Source organism: Eleginops maclovinus, chromosome 4 (assembly GCF_036324505.1).
Source record: "Eleginops maclovinus isolate JMC-PN-2008 ecotype Puerto Natales chromosome 4, JC_Emac_rtc_rv5, whole genome shotgun sequence".
Taxonomy (NCBI): Eukaryota; Metazoa; Chordata; class Actinopteri; order Perciformes; family Eleginopidae; genus Eleginops; species Eleginops maclovinus.
In genome coordinates, this window is record NC_086352.1 from 34,602,312 (window position 1) to 34,617,422 (window position 15,111).

General features: G+C 43.9%; 1 long non-coding RNA gene across 1 annotated transcript; it reads left to right on the forward strand.

Moving 5' to 3' along the window:
- Positions 1-10,399: 10,399 nt before the first annotated feature.
- On the forward strand, positions 10,400-14,674 carry LOC134862516 (uncharacterized). The gene is made up of 3 exons (XR_010165529.1): positions 10,400-10,750; positions 12,384-14,088; positions 14,350-14,674. It is a non-coding gene; the product is annotated as an uncharacterized LOC134862516 (long non-coding RNA).
- The last annotated feature ends 437 nt before the right edge of the window (positions 14,675-15,111 follow it).

The following is a 15,111-nucleotide window of genomic DNA, read 5'->3' on the forward strand; positions in this document are numbered from 1 at the left end:
AATTAATCTGGGTTTCCTTCTAGTTTTAAGCACTGATAGAAAAAATATCTTGTTAGTGGACGAAAGTCAAGCTTGTTTTTAGAACATATATCTTCCTTTTTCTAGGCAAGAATTTGCAGCTTATTATGAGTTCAAATGATCTAGAAATGAGCTCACATTTTGTGCAACATCTGAGCAACCAGGTTGTCTCCTTATTTTAAGAAATATACATTATTGATTTAAGAACAATATTTTCTTAAATCAAGAACACAGTGAGCAATGTCAAACAAACATCTTCATTATGATGACTGAAACAATCAGTGCATTTAACCTACATAAAACGTGGTTTGGTCTTGGGCTTGTATGTATTGATCACTATGCTGCAACATCTCTTGAGTGTTGATCATACCTCCTATCTCAGAACCATGCTCATTTTCAAATGAAATAGGCAATTCTGTATCTCTTATTTGTTTTCTCCTTATTTTAAGCAATACTCCTTCAAGAACAATGCGTTTTATCTTAATTCAAAGACAGTGACAAAGCAATGTCAAACAAACACCTTTATTGATCAGCATCACAAAGATTTGTGTTCTAACATAATTCATATAATAAATGGAGTGTGCAACAATTTATACAACTTCATGTTTGAATATTCATTGTGCCTATTTTGTTGTTATCAGCACACCTTGGAAGAGGTTCAGTGGCAACCCTTCATGAATGGAAATAGAACTATACAGCTGCGCAACTTGGCAAAATGCCCAAATGAAATAGATCTTCAAACTTAGCCAAAGTAGCCTAATTTTCACATCTAACATGAAATTAAATGTACAAACACCTGATATTAGTGGAGGTGTGGCAACAGCAGGATAATGAACTCCACGGCGTGCGTGGCGCAAAAGTTTATGTACATTCGAGGTGTAGCAGTAACAATCACAACGATTTGTGTTGTTCCATCATGTCTCCCAGATGATATTTTATAGACACGTACGTGGTGGAGTTGTGTGTGACGGTGTAATATGGTGTGAAATCCACTATCTGCCTCCAACAGGTCATTTGCTTGTGCCAGCATTGGAACCTCAATTTTATATGCCCTTTCATAACTTACAGTATTTTGTAGTTGGAATTCAAAACAGTGAAACGATGAATTAATTACATATATTTTTCTAACAATTCCAAATTCAGGTAAGTTGTTGCGCTGCGCATGTGCAGTTGGAGAGTAGCACGTTTAAGTGCGCGGCCAAATAGTAATTAACGTAGTTTGTTACTATACAATTTAAGCGCCTGTAACATCAGTGTTAAATGCCTACGTGCCGGTTGGTGTGCGCAATTTTTGAATTTTTTTTTAAGCAAGCCGGAGAATGGAGGAATCCAAACAAATGTGTTCTCAAAATCAATGTTGTACTGGTCTGGGTGGATCTGAGCAGCAATCCCACTATCCAGTTCAGCTAAACTAATTGTTAATGAATAACTCCATGAAGCAGGGTGCCGATTATGAATGTTTACTCAAATTCAAAGAGTGAAACTGAAACACAAATGTAAATATATATATCAGTTACGAAACTGGATGCACTAAAAATACAAATACACAATATAACATATTGCAATAACTAAGTGCACAAAGGTTGGAGCTTTGCTGTATCACTCCACAGACAATAAACAGATAGGGAAAACATAGCTAGTGCCATATAAAGTGGTACAAATCGACCATCCAATAACCAAAACAATGCTGTTGATGCGTAGCTAAGGACCTAACAAGCTGCAGTACTTACAAACATTGCGATTATACAGCTAGCAAGACGAGGATGGTGGAAGATATGATTTTTAGTGTTAAGGTAGCTAAGTAGGCATTGGAATCACTTCCTGAATAGCCACTTCCGGTTTGACCGGAAGTACTAACAAATAAATGCGACTCGATAAAATAAAAGCCACAGCTTAAAAAAGAATAGGGTCCAGAACACTCCCCCCCCTGGGGTCTCTAACGAGCCCAGATAAAACCAAAAGTACTAGTCTTGTGGAGAAAGGAGGAGGACCACTTCGGTCACGGGACGGGAGAAGACTCTCTGGGTGCCTTCCTTGACGACTCTGATGTCCACTTTCCTCACGACCCCGTCCTGGCTTGGAAGAGTCTCCATGACAATAGCCATAGGCCACTGGTTTCTCTTGGCTTGATTGTCCTTCATCAGGACGATGTCTCCTACTTGGAGGTTGGGCTTCTTTTCCTGCCACTTGCGACGGCTTTGAAGCGTGTGGAGATACTCTCGTCGCCACCTGTTCCAAAAGGTGTCCGCTAGACTCTGAACCTGTTTCCATTCTTCCTTGAAGAGGTCTCCTTCCCCAAAGTGACCTGGGGGAGGAGGGGCAGTGCAGGTCTTCTGGGTCAAGAGCATAGCTGGAGTAAGGATGAGAGGAGACTCCGGGTCTGAAGACACTGGGACGAGGGGTCTTGCATTCATCACCGCAGTTATCTCAGCCATAAGGGTAGTCAGGACTTCGTGTGTGAGACGCGATGATCCACATTGAAGAAGCATGCAGTCGAGGATGCGACGGGCGATGCCAATCATGCGCTCCCATGCGCCCCCCATGTGAGATGAGTGGGGTGGGTTGAATACCCAGGAGCAGTTGTGCTCCTGAAGATATTTCTCCATGGTCTCTGAGCTGGAGCTTGGTTTATCCATCTCGAGTTCTCGGCAGGCACCGATGAAGTTGGTGCCTCGGTCTGAGCGTATTTGCTTTGCTGGGCCTCTGATGGCGAAGAATCTTCTCAGGGCATTAATGCAACTGCTGGCACTCATAGCTTCTATTACTTCGATGTGCACGACCCTTGTGCACATACATGAGAACATGACAGCCCATCTTTTGCTGTTGGCGTGTCCTCCTCTGGTTCGACGTGAAGTAACCTCCCATGGTCCGAAGACATCCACACCGACATAGGTGAATGGAGGGGCTACTTGTAGACGCTCGGCCGGCAGATCTGCCATTTGCTGGTGTTCTGTCTTCCCACGAAGCTTCTTGCAGGTGACGCACTTGAAGAGAATGCTGCTGATGCATCTTTTAGCTCCAACCACCCAGAGTCCGGCTGCTCTGACAGCACCCTCTGTAAAGTGTCTCCCTTGATGCTTCACAGCCTCATGGTGATGACGCACAAGCAGGTTTGCGAGGTGATGGCGGCCCGGGATGATGATGGGATTTGTTTCTTCTGTTGCTAGCTTAGACTGAGTTATGCGGCCTCCGACTCTGAGAAGCCCATTGCTGTCGATGATAGGGTGTAGCTTCAACAGACTGCTACGAGGGGGGAGACTTTGTTCGGAGGCTATGCTCTTTAGCTCTTCTGCATAAAGCTCATGCTGGACACTCTTCATCACGAAGATCCTGGCTCTGTCCATCTCCTCCTCTGAGGGGCCCCTTGGACAGATGTGCCATCCTCTGCAGCTGCCCTTCTGTGCAGGCAGGGTGAAGGAACGGGCAATATGGATCAAGCGTGCAACTGTGGTGGTAAGAGAGGTCCACTTTGAGAAACGCTCAAAGCGTGTGGGGTCTGTTAGGTGTTGAGAGACTACGGTGAGGTTCACAGCAATCTCGGGGCGTAGGTCAGAGTCGGAAGCGGGGTTAACGAGGTTGAATGCCTCTTGGGGTTGGAGAGGATGGGGAGATGGATTCCGAAGAAAGGCTGGTCCGGAGAGCCATGTTGTGCTGCTTAATAAGGCCGCTGGGATAGACCTAGACCCGTGGTCAGCTGGGTTGTGGTCGGTAGGCACATGCCTCCATTGGTCTGGGGATGTGGTCTGTCGTATCCGTTGAACTCTGTTGTTCACGTAGACGAAGAACCGCCTTTCTTGATTGTGAATGTACCCAAGGACTACCTTGCTGTCTGAGTAGTATGTGATACGGTCGACCTCCAGGTCCATCTCTTCCACGATCAACTCTGCAATCTCGACTGCAAGCACTGCTGCGCACAATTCCAGTCTAGGGATAGAGAGGTCTGGTTGAGGCGCCAGCTTGGCTTTTCCAAAGACGAAACCGACCTCAGTCTGTCCCTCTTTAGTGGTGGCTCTCAGATAAGCAACTGCTGCGATGGCCGTAGTAGAGGCGTCCGCGAAGACACAAAGCTCCTTGAGGAGAGTACTAGAGGGAGAGAAAGATGTGTAGGTGCGGGGTATCTGGAGCACCTGTAGGTCTTTTAATGAGTCTCTCCACCTGGTCCACTCAGCTTCCCTGTTTCCGGGGAGGGGTGAGTCCCAGTCCTCGGCTTGCTTGGTGAGGTCTCTGAGGACCAGCCTGCCTTGTATTGTGACAGGGGCTAAGAAGCCGAGGGGGTCATACAGGCTGTTTACCGTAGACAACACTCCTCTACGGGTGAATGGTTTGTTGTCGTCCATGGCCTGGAATGTGAAAGTGTCCGAAGCAATGTTCCAGGACACTCCGAGGCAGCGTTGTAGAGGGAGGTCATCGGTGAGGAGGTTGAGATCCTTGATATCCTTGGCACGATCTTCTGGAGGGAATGCTTCTAGCACGGCAGGTCTATTGGAGGCTATTTTATGCAGCCTGAGGTTGGACTCTGCAAGCATCATTCGAGCACGTCTGAGGACACTGATGGCCTCTGCTTCGGTAGGGAAGGACTTTAGTGCGTCGTCTACGTAGAACTCTCGTTCGATGAACCTTCTTGCGTCGCTGCCGAAGTTCTTTTCTTCTTCCTTGGCTGCTCTCCTCAGGCCGTAAATGGCGACGGCGGGGGATGGGCTGTTGCCGAAGACATGGACGCACATTCTGTAATCCACAATGTCACTGTCCGGGTCGTTGTTGTGGAACCACAGGAAGCGGAGGAAGTCCCTGTGGTCTTCACGCACTATGAAGCAGTGAAACATGTGCTGAATGTCGGCAGTGATGGCAACGGGTTCCTTCCGGAATCTCATGAGCACCCCTAAGAGGGTATTGTTGAGATCAGGGCCTGTGAGGAGTACGTCGTTGAGAGAGACTCCTTTGTAAGGTGCGCTGGAGTCAAACACCACACGGATCTGTCCTGGCTTCTTTGGGTGATATACTCCAAATGATGGGAGATACCAACACTCTTGGCCTTCCTGTAAAGGTGGAGCGATCTCTGCATGCTTGTTGGTAAGCATCTTCCCGACAAACTCTAGGTAGTGGGCTTTCATCTGTGGCTGCTTGCTTAGAGTGCGGCGGAGAGAGTTGAGACGGCTTTTGGCGTACTCCCTGTTGTTGGGCAGTCGTTTTCGTGGGGACTGGAAAGGAAGAGGTGCAACCCAACTTTTGGACTTGTCTTGTCGATACTCGTCGTCCATGATCTGCAGGAACCTCAGGTCATCCATTGAAGGAGCGCGCTTGTTGTCATTGGCTGTGTGAAGGAAGACTGACTGACCCAGGTTTTCTCCATCGAGTGTCTGTGTGCTGTCTGTGGTGTCCAACGCTGGGTAGTTGTGGGCGAACGTCTCTTTCACCTGGATTTTGCTGTTGCATCGGCTGAGGAAACTGGGCCGTCCACTTTCCAGAATGGAGGTTTTGAATGTTCCGACATGGGGCGGCTTGTGCGCTCCCCTGAGGCACACGTCGCCGACAACGACCCATCCAAGGTCCAGCTTTTGGGCGAATGGGGCGTCATGTGGACCGTTTATTTGGCTTCTTACTTTGTGTACTCTCAGAATGTCTCTACCGAGCAACAGGAGTATGTGTGCATCTGGAACCAGAGGTGGGATCTCATCTGCGATCCGTCTCAGGTGTCCGTGGTGTCGAGCAGCATTGGGGGTTGGGATCTCCGAACGGTTGTTTGGGATTTGGTTGCATTCGAGGAGTGTGGGGAGAGGGAAACTGACCTTCTCGTTGGCTGACTCCACAACATAACCACGGGCCTTTCTCCCAGCTGTCTCCTTGAGTCCTGAACATGTCCTGAGTGTGTATGGCGATGGACTACACGCCACGTTGAAGATGCTGAAGAACTCCGACGTCGCCAAGGAACGGTTGCTTTGCTCGTCCAAGATAGCGTACATCCTTCTAGACTCCTCCCTTCGTCCTTCGGGGAAGACATTGACGAGGCAGATCTTGGAACATGCCCTGAGACTCATTCCATCTCCGCATACTTCCGTGCACTTGGTGGTGACTTCCTGGTTGTCCGCTTGTTCTCCCTCCTCCCCGTTCTCTGAAGCGGGGGGAGACGACTTGGACTTCCAGGGAGCTAGTCCTGGGTGGAGTGCTGAGGTGTGGCGGTTGCTGCCGCATTCCTTGCAGTCTACCTCTGTGACGCAGTCCCTAGCTAGGTGGGCTGTGGAGGAGCAGCACTGGAAACATATGTGATTGTCTTTTAGGAACTGCTTGCGCTCTTCTAGGGTCTTCTCCCTGAAGCCTCTACATTTCCTCAGTGGGTGGGCTTTGTCATGGATGGGGCAGTGGTTCCCAGGGTCGATGTTTACAGGTTTCTCTGTGGGGGACACTTGCGTCTTGTGTACTGATATGGCTGTCTTCGTATGTCTGTCTAACCTCTCTTTCTTTTCGGTTGCTGTGCGGGAAGGTGGGAGGTTGAAGCTGGGATCTGTTTTAACTCTGGCTTCCCTGCGGATGAAGTCAGCAAACACAGTAAAGGGGGGGAAAGCCACATTGTTCTTTTCCTTGTATTTGGACCCAAATGAAGCCCATTTATCCTGGAGATTGAATGGAAGCTTGTCGACGATGGGAGCCACTCCTCTGGAGGTGTCTAGGTAAGACAGGCCAGGTAAGTAGCCGTCCATCTTCGCAGCTTCGAGTTCTAGGAGCAGATCGCCCAGGTCGCGGAGCTTGTGAGGGTCTTTGTACGTCACCTTCGGAAAGTCTTCCAGTTTATCAAACAGAGCCCTTTCAATTGCCTCTGGTGAGCCATAGTACTCTTCCAGCCTCTGCCAAGCCATCATCAATCCGACCTGGGGGTGCCTGATGTTGACTGCTTTGAGCCTTCTTGCCTGTTCTGAGGACTCCTTGCCAAGCCATTTGATGAGGAGATCAAGCTCTTCTCCTGCAGACAGGCCCAGACCTGTGGTGGCGCCGTAAAAGGTGGACTTCCATCCCCAGAAATTCTCTGGTTTGTCATCGAAATTGGTTAGCCCTGAGGTCACCAACTGGCTCCGTGCGAGATACCTGGCAAGGTCGTTGGTGATGGAGGTGTCAGGGTTGCTTTGGTTGACCGTTCTGCCCTGGTTGCCATGGCGATCGTCAAGGGGTCGCTGTCGACCTCTTCCATCCATCCCTCGATCGTTCTGCCAGAGCGCCTCTGTTTTCATAGGCAGGGGTGAGTAAAGCATGGGTGTAATAGGCTGCTTTATGTCGCTCGTAACTAGTGGTAACCCCTGATAAGATGAGGCATGTGGATTGTGTGAGTTAGACTTCAGGCTGAGTTGGTCCTGTACATAGTGTTCTGTACGCTGGAGTCGTGTCTGGGGTGAGAGAGAGTTAGAACCTCTACTGCGGTGTGACTGATGGTCTGAGTCTATCAAACCTGACTCCAGTATTTCTGCTTCTACCAGTGCAGCATCCATTTCCTTTTCTGTTTGTAGAGCCTCTAGGGTGGCGTCCAGGCGGACCTTCTCTAGTTCGAGGCGGGCCTTCTCTACTTTGAGTTCTATTTCCCTCTGAGCGTAGGCAAACTTGGAGCGTCCTGCTTCTGCCTTGGCTCGGGCTTTGATGGCGGTCTGGGTTGATGAAGAACTGCGTGATGCTTTTGAGGAACGAGACCGTATTGACTTGTGGTCCTCTTCTTGGAAACGTTCTTCAGGCACTGTGGTGTATGCATAGCCCCCTTCTGCCATGATGAGGCGAGATGTGTGTGTTCACTGAGGTTAAGACGTCAGGGGAGGGTGTCGTGGAGGCTTGCTCGGGGCCTGTATGACAGTCCTTCGGTCTTTTTTCCAGCCGTTCCTTTCTTACAGCTTGATGTTATGCTGTTTTTTCACTGTACTGGTCTGGGTGGATCTGAGCAGCAATCCCACTATCCAGTTCAGCTAAACTAATTGTTAATGAATAACTCCATGAAGCAGGGTGCCGATTATGAATGTTTACTCAAATTCAAAGAGTGAAACTGAAACACAAATGTAAATATATATATCAGTTACGAAACTGGATGCACTAAAAATACAAATACACAATATAACATATTGCAATAACTAAGTGCACAAAGGTTGGAGCTTTGCTGTATCACTCCACAGACAATAAACAGATAGGGAAAACATAGCTAGTGCCATATAAAGTGGTACAAATCGACCATCCAATAACCAAAACAATGCTGTTGATGCGTAGCTAAGGACCTAACAAGCTGCAGTACTTACAAACATTGCGATTATACAGCTAGCAAGACGAGGATGGTGGAAGATATGATTTTTAGTGTTAAGGTAGCTAAGTAGGCATTGGAATCACTTCCTGAATAGCCACTTCCGGTTTGACCGGAAGTACTAACAAATAAATGCGACTCGATAAAATAAAAGCCACAGCTTAAAAAAGAATAGGGTCCAGAACAAATGTCATTGTTCATGGTCAAATAATAAATAATGCATTTATCTAACATACTTGAAATTACAGTGCCAATACCATAAAGTGAAATCAATATCAAGGAGGAATGCCACTTGACATTTATTTGGATTACCCACCCTCCCCCTTCGGGTGGGAAAGCACTTGGTACATTCCACCTGTTTGGTTTGGCATTGCCCGCTTGTTCTAAGGTACGCATTTGGATATCCATTTGAAGAGAGAGGAGAAGCGACCAAGAAGAGGAATGTATTATTGCCACTAAATTTATCTGACATGGAAGATTTCGATGATGTAACGATTGCCACGCTCAGAGGTAATGTTGTTTAATTCAAATTTCACTTCAATATGAAATAGCTAAGCTATTTCAATCGGCTAGTTCATCAAGTTCATGCTAAGGCGCCAGTTAGCATGGCTAGGTATAGCTAACTAGCAGAGAGTATTGAGAATTGTTAGTATTAAGGATCTTTGTAACTAGCATAGGTATCAGAGGCCGTCTTATTAGGCATTCTCTGTAGATATTGAGGTTAACCAGAGATATGAAAACGGGCTCTGGGTTAACTAGTAGGCTATTTACAGTTACCTGCTGGTAAGAGATGGAACACTCTAGACCTTTTTACAAGAAACTAATGTTTGTGTTTGTTCTTTTTATTCAACAGCAGCTGGGTGAAAGACGTGCCGCTCATTTTTTTCTGTCCCTGAGGTTTGAATAACTTTAAAAATGTGCAAAGTTCATAATAAAGTTATAATTTACTTAAACATATATGTTTCTTTGCCCCCCTATCTTGAAATGCATGATTTTATTAAGTTTTGAGATAATATTGAGAAAATAAGAGCAAAATTGTCTAAATGGTGTAACCACAAAAATGCAGCACCAATTATATAAGTTGTTGTAAAAATGTGTAATAATGTCCTAAACACCCTCTGAAATACATTGGCATAATTTTAAACAAGTACTGTTTAATACTGAATAATAATATAGAAACATCAGCAGTTCTGAATATTTCCATTAACATGGGGAACCATGTGTGCCAAGTCAAACTTCTGGTATGTAAACTGGTGTAACCACCCTTTATGGAGCCATTTTGAATATTTTGAGCTAGAAGATCATGTGACAGGATGTGATGTCAAACAGAAGGACCCCTGAAGACACCAACTGCCACAAGTCAAGGTTAGTAACTCTCTCTAAAATTTGACAAAATAAAGTATTTTCAGATCATGGTCAGGTATGATTAGAATACATGTCAAATGGTATGACCTCAGTAAAATGTTAATAAACATAAATTATCATAAAATATTCACATTGATATGAAAAATAGTTTTAAATATTCAAACCAAGGTTAAGTGTTTACATAGTCGTCCACAATAATGCCTGCAAATTTTGGTCTCAATCTGAAATGTCCAATGGTGTAACCGGGTTACACCATTGGACCTCTTCCTTTATGAGGCTAATTTGATCAATTTATGGACAAAAGGTCTACTTTTGTAATGTTAATTCATATTTTTGTATTATTATCATGAATATTGTTATTATTATTATTATAAGTATAAGTAGTACATTATTATTATTATTGTTATTATTATTATAAATAATGATTAAAATGATTGTTGTTGTTATTTATAAAATGATAATGCTATAATGTGCTGCTTTAAATAGTCTAAAAATAACTTTAAAATCTTTAAATGAAATCTGTTTTTAATTTCACATTTCTATAGTATACATAAGCTAGCAGTATGTGGGTGGAAACTTGTGTATGTAAACAACACCGTCTCTCCTCTTCTCCAAACAGATGCCTCTAACAAGTAAAGAAAAAGTGGCTCGCCACAGAGCGCGGGTTAATGCAGATCCTGCTGCAAGGGCAAATTATCTGACTAAAAGAAAGCGAAGGTATACCACACACAGAGCTGGGCAGTATTTTAACTACATGTATTTGAAATACGTATTTAAAATACTTTTCAGTATTTTGCATTTTGTATTTTTACAAGATTGGAAAAAATGAAATGTAGTTTGTATTTAAATACTTTGAGGTGCTGTATTTGGGTATTTTAAATACAAAAATACTTTGCAAAAAACCTTTTTTTTAAATCAGTAAAACTAAGCGAATCACCAGAGATCTTTGGGTCAAGACGTAAATCACGTGACACGCCCAATCGAGACTTGAATGCGACCATTTTTTCTCCGCGACGTCAGCAGTCATCACTACTACAGCAGTGAAGAGGACCTGCACCTACACGGCTCTGTTGCTGGCTTTTCGAGGCATGAAACAACACTAAGGTGAAATGTTTTGTATAAAAAAAATGCTACAGTCTTCCCACACACATTGTCAACAGAATTACACCATAAGCACTAGACTATTTTCGAGTGTTAGCTTTCTCTTGAATGATGAGTGTTTGATAGGCAGGGGTTGATAAATGACGGTCAGTCAAATTGCTTAGGTCAGCGAAATTGAGCAAGTTTCTTAGAGTGTAGCCTAGGTAGCTTATCAAATATAGACCAGAGAGGTCAAACATGAATGCTTGACTCGCAAAAGGTAAACTAGTACTAAACGTAAGATATGGTGATTAAATTAGTCACTCTCACTGAGGACAGTTAGGAGATCCAATTTTAAATTGGATGAAACGGTAGAGGAACACGGCCATATTATTTGATGTTAAACGAGAAAGGACCCGTTTCTATGACCCCCAATAAAACAAATAACGCCAGTTTTGTGTTTAAACCCGTAATAGCCCCTGTATCGGCCTAGTGATGTTGTAGGAGCCCTCGCAGGCATGTTCCCTCCCACGGCAAGACCTCGAGCTGGCGAATTCCTTTTCCACTCGGTACCAAATTCTATTACCAAACGAAAGAATGAGATAGGCTAAACTGGGCTCATAACAATGTTTTGAGCCCAGAACGATCCATAACTATAACCTGTCAATAAAGTACTTATTTATTTATTGTGAAAAAACGTGAGAAAATTGTGTTGTTTAGGGGCTTGGGCCACTTGACAAATGTCCATCATAGAGCAGTAGGCTAGGTCTAAGCATTTCTGAATAATATTAAGTCTTCTATGTTGATTCATACTAACTAATTATATGGAGATTCAGTTCCTGTTAGAGCTCCAACCAAAGCTAGGGAGGATCCTTGAAAACCCACTTTTATATAATCTTAAACTACACATTTAGCTTCTAAAATCATATTCACACTTGGCTTTTTTTTTTTTTAATAGTCCATTAGAGACCAATACAGTAGGCTGTATTAAGCATTTCTAGGGCATATTATTTATTTTATATTTGTATTTATTGAAAACTAATTCAGTATCTGTAGATCACTAGATTTGGAGTCACTGCCTGTTATGGCGCATAGTAGTTAGTTTTGTGCATGGAGCTTAGCTCAGCTGTTAGCAGAGATGTCAAAAGTAAAAGTTAAAAAAAAAAGAAAGAAAAGAAACACAGTTTCCTTCCAACACAGGTAACTTATCTGAGTAACCAGTAGACCTGTGTACTTGTCTTACGATCAGCTGACTACACTGGTTGGATCAAGTTTGTGGTGGGTCCTTGTTAGATTGTTAGAAGTGTTTTTCAGTAACAACGCAGTCTATCTATCCCATTAGGTACAATGGAGTAAATGGTCTAACAGCTATGTAATAGGCTACCACGTGCTAGTGTTGTACTTACACCAGAAAATGTACTTTTACTTTTACTTTTGACACCTCTGGCTTTTAGTTTTTCCACTTCCAAACGCTTTATCATTAGTATCCTAGGTAATATTTCACTTGGCAGGTTAGAAGAGCCCTTTCATGCAAGTGCATATAGTAGTCAGTTTCGGATTTAATTGTTTTTCCTTTTTTTATGATGTGATTTAAGTGTGTGTCTGTTGAAGAGTAACTGACTAACAACTTTTTTTTTGACAATTTCGTTTGAAATAGAGGATGTCCCACTGAACTGAGATGAGTGACAATCATGATGATGAAGAGGCGTCAGGTGAGCCTCAAGCCACCACATCTTCAGAAGGTACCACTGGGCCTAGGTGTGCCATATTGGATGGGAAATTCTTCAAAGTAGTATCTCAAAATCCAAGTGGAAAGATAGAAGCTGAGTGTCAGCTGTGCACAACCAAGAAAGCCATTATTTGTGGCTCTTATCAAGCAACAACAAATTTCAAGACACATTTGAAAAGAAAACACCCAGAGAATCTACAGGAATTTGAAAATTACAAAAAGGAAAGTGCAAGTGGCCAGCAGAAGAAAGCCAAAACATCATTAAGGCAGACTCGTTTGTTTGACCATGCTAGCCCAACAATATCACAAAGTAAAGTCGACTCCCTTGTGAAATCCTTTGTTGTCAAAGGAATGCACTCATTAGCCACCGTTGAACAAACAGAATTCATCGAGCTTGTGCAGGGACTTCACCCAGGTGCCAATGTAATGTCCAGACGGACACTCGGACGACGGATTGATGAAGAATTTGCAACAAAAAAAGCATTCCTAAAAGAGACGCTTAAAAATGTTCGCCGTGTTTGTACAACAGTGGATATTTGGTCAACAAAGAAAACCAGTTATTTGGGAGCAACAGTACATTGGATCAATGGAGACACGCTGGAAAGGCAGTCAGCCGCTCTTGCCGTTAGGCATTTTCCCAGCCCCCATACTTATAACCGAATAGCAGAACTGTTGGATGAGATTCACACAGAATATGGGCTGTCTTCAGACACCATTGTGTCTACAGTTACTGATAATGCATCCAACTTTGCAAAGGCCTTTAAAGAGTTCAGTGTCACTGGAAAAACAAATGACCCAGATGAAGTTGAAGAGCTGGACGATGAGCTGTCCTTCCTGGTCATAGATCCTGAGAGAGAAGAAGCATCTGAGTGTTCCATCATTTTACCACCACACCTCCGGTGTGCGACACATACTCTGAGTTTAATCTCAACTACTGATGTCAAGAAATCGATCACTAGCAATGCAACTCTCAGCAGGCTGAATCATTCAACGATGGCGAAGTGCTCAGCATTATGGACAGCATCTGGCAGACCAAAGAGTGCTGAAACGCTAGGCAAAGTAATCGAGCAGCAACTCAAGACACCCTGCATTACAAGGTGGAATTCTCTGCATGACTCCTTGAGTCAGTTGTCATTCTTGCGTGACAAGCTCCCTGATGCCATGACTGCCCTGCAACTTCCACCATTCAGGGAAGTCGAACTGGACTACATTGAGGAATTTTGCAGAGTGTTACGACCGATTGCCATCTCAATAGATCGGCTTCAAGGGCAATCTGCATGCTATTATGGTGAGCTGTTGCCAACACTTTTCACCATTCAAGCCAAGCTGGAGGATCTGCAAGCATCAAACTTGAGGTACTGCTCACACGTTCTTCAAGCAACCATAGCAGGGTTCAAAAAACGCTTCCACAATTTTCTGATGCTGGAGCATGACGTGAATGAGGCCATCCTGGCAACCACAACACACCCATACTTTAAGATGAGGTGGTTACCCCAGAGGTTGGCTTCTGAGAAGAGGCGAATACAGCAACTGATGCTGCACTCAGCAGACGAACTCGGACTTCTCTCAGAGAGTGACGGGACCACACCGAGCACAGAGGAGAATGACGAATTCTTTGTGTTCACTGATCAAGGTGAGAAGAATTTCTTTACACTTTAAAATACTTAATTATGTAATTTACAATAGCATGTTTTACCTTTTGGTGACAATTTCAGTATTTATACTTTGAAGAATGCATTATTTGGTCCTCGGGGGGGAGTTTGTGCTAGGTATTGCTATGACCCTGTCTGATTGTTGTCTATCTGTCTGTTTGTCCATGCATAGTGTCTGGCAGAGGCCAGCTTGCCATCTCTGATTGCTCTTGTTTTTTTTCTGTTGTCTTCAATCTCTACAGGAACAGTCAACCAGCTGGAGGCCGAGGCCTTGCCAAGCCACAGCAAGGCGGAACTGGAGACCCTTCATTTTTTGGAGGATCCCAGAAAAGACCTGGCTTCACTAAATGCATACCCTTTGATGAAACAGCTTTTTGTGAGATTTAACACAACCCTACCATCCTCAGCCCCGGTTGAGCGCCTGTTTTCTTTTGCTGGCTTAGTGAACCGGCCTCACAGAAGGTCATTAACACCAGATATGCTGGAGAAGTTGGTTGTCCTGAAGAACAACTGATCTGTTTTTCTGTTTAATATGGATAAAATAAAATGGATTTGAATGTAGCGTTAGCTGTCTCCTTTTTTATTTATTGTACATTCCTCAGTTTACAGACAGTATTCAATACAGGCATTATCTCGCGTGTATTTTTGTATTTTCAAAATACAAAATACTTGTATTGTATTTAAATACATTTTCCAGACCAGTATTTTTGTATTTTATTTTGATACATTTTTTGATCAAGTATTTGTATTTTGTATCAAAATACTTTATGATGTATTTGTGCCCAGCTCTGACCACACACACACACACACACACACACACACACGCGCGCGCGCTTCATGAGAAAGTAAAATCAGTGATGTAGATCTTCTGAAAGGGTAGTTTTAGAGAGAGATGTGACATTAAAATGGAAGAAGAATTAAGGCCATAAGATTAACAGTTTTATTCATCTTCTTTACTCTTAGCTATCAAAGGACAAAGAGAAGGACAAAGAGACAGGGAAAGA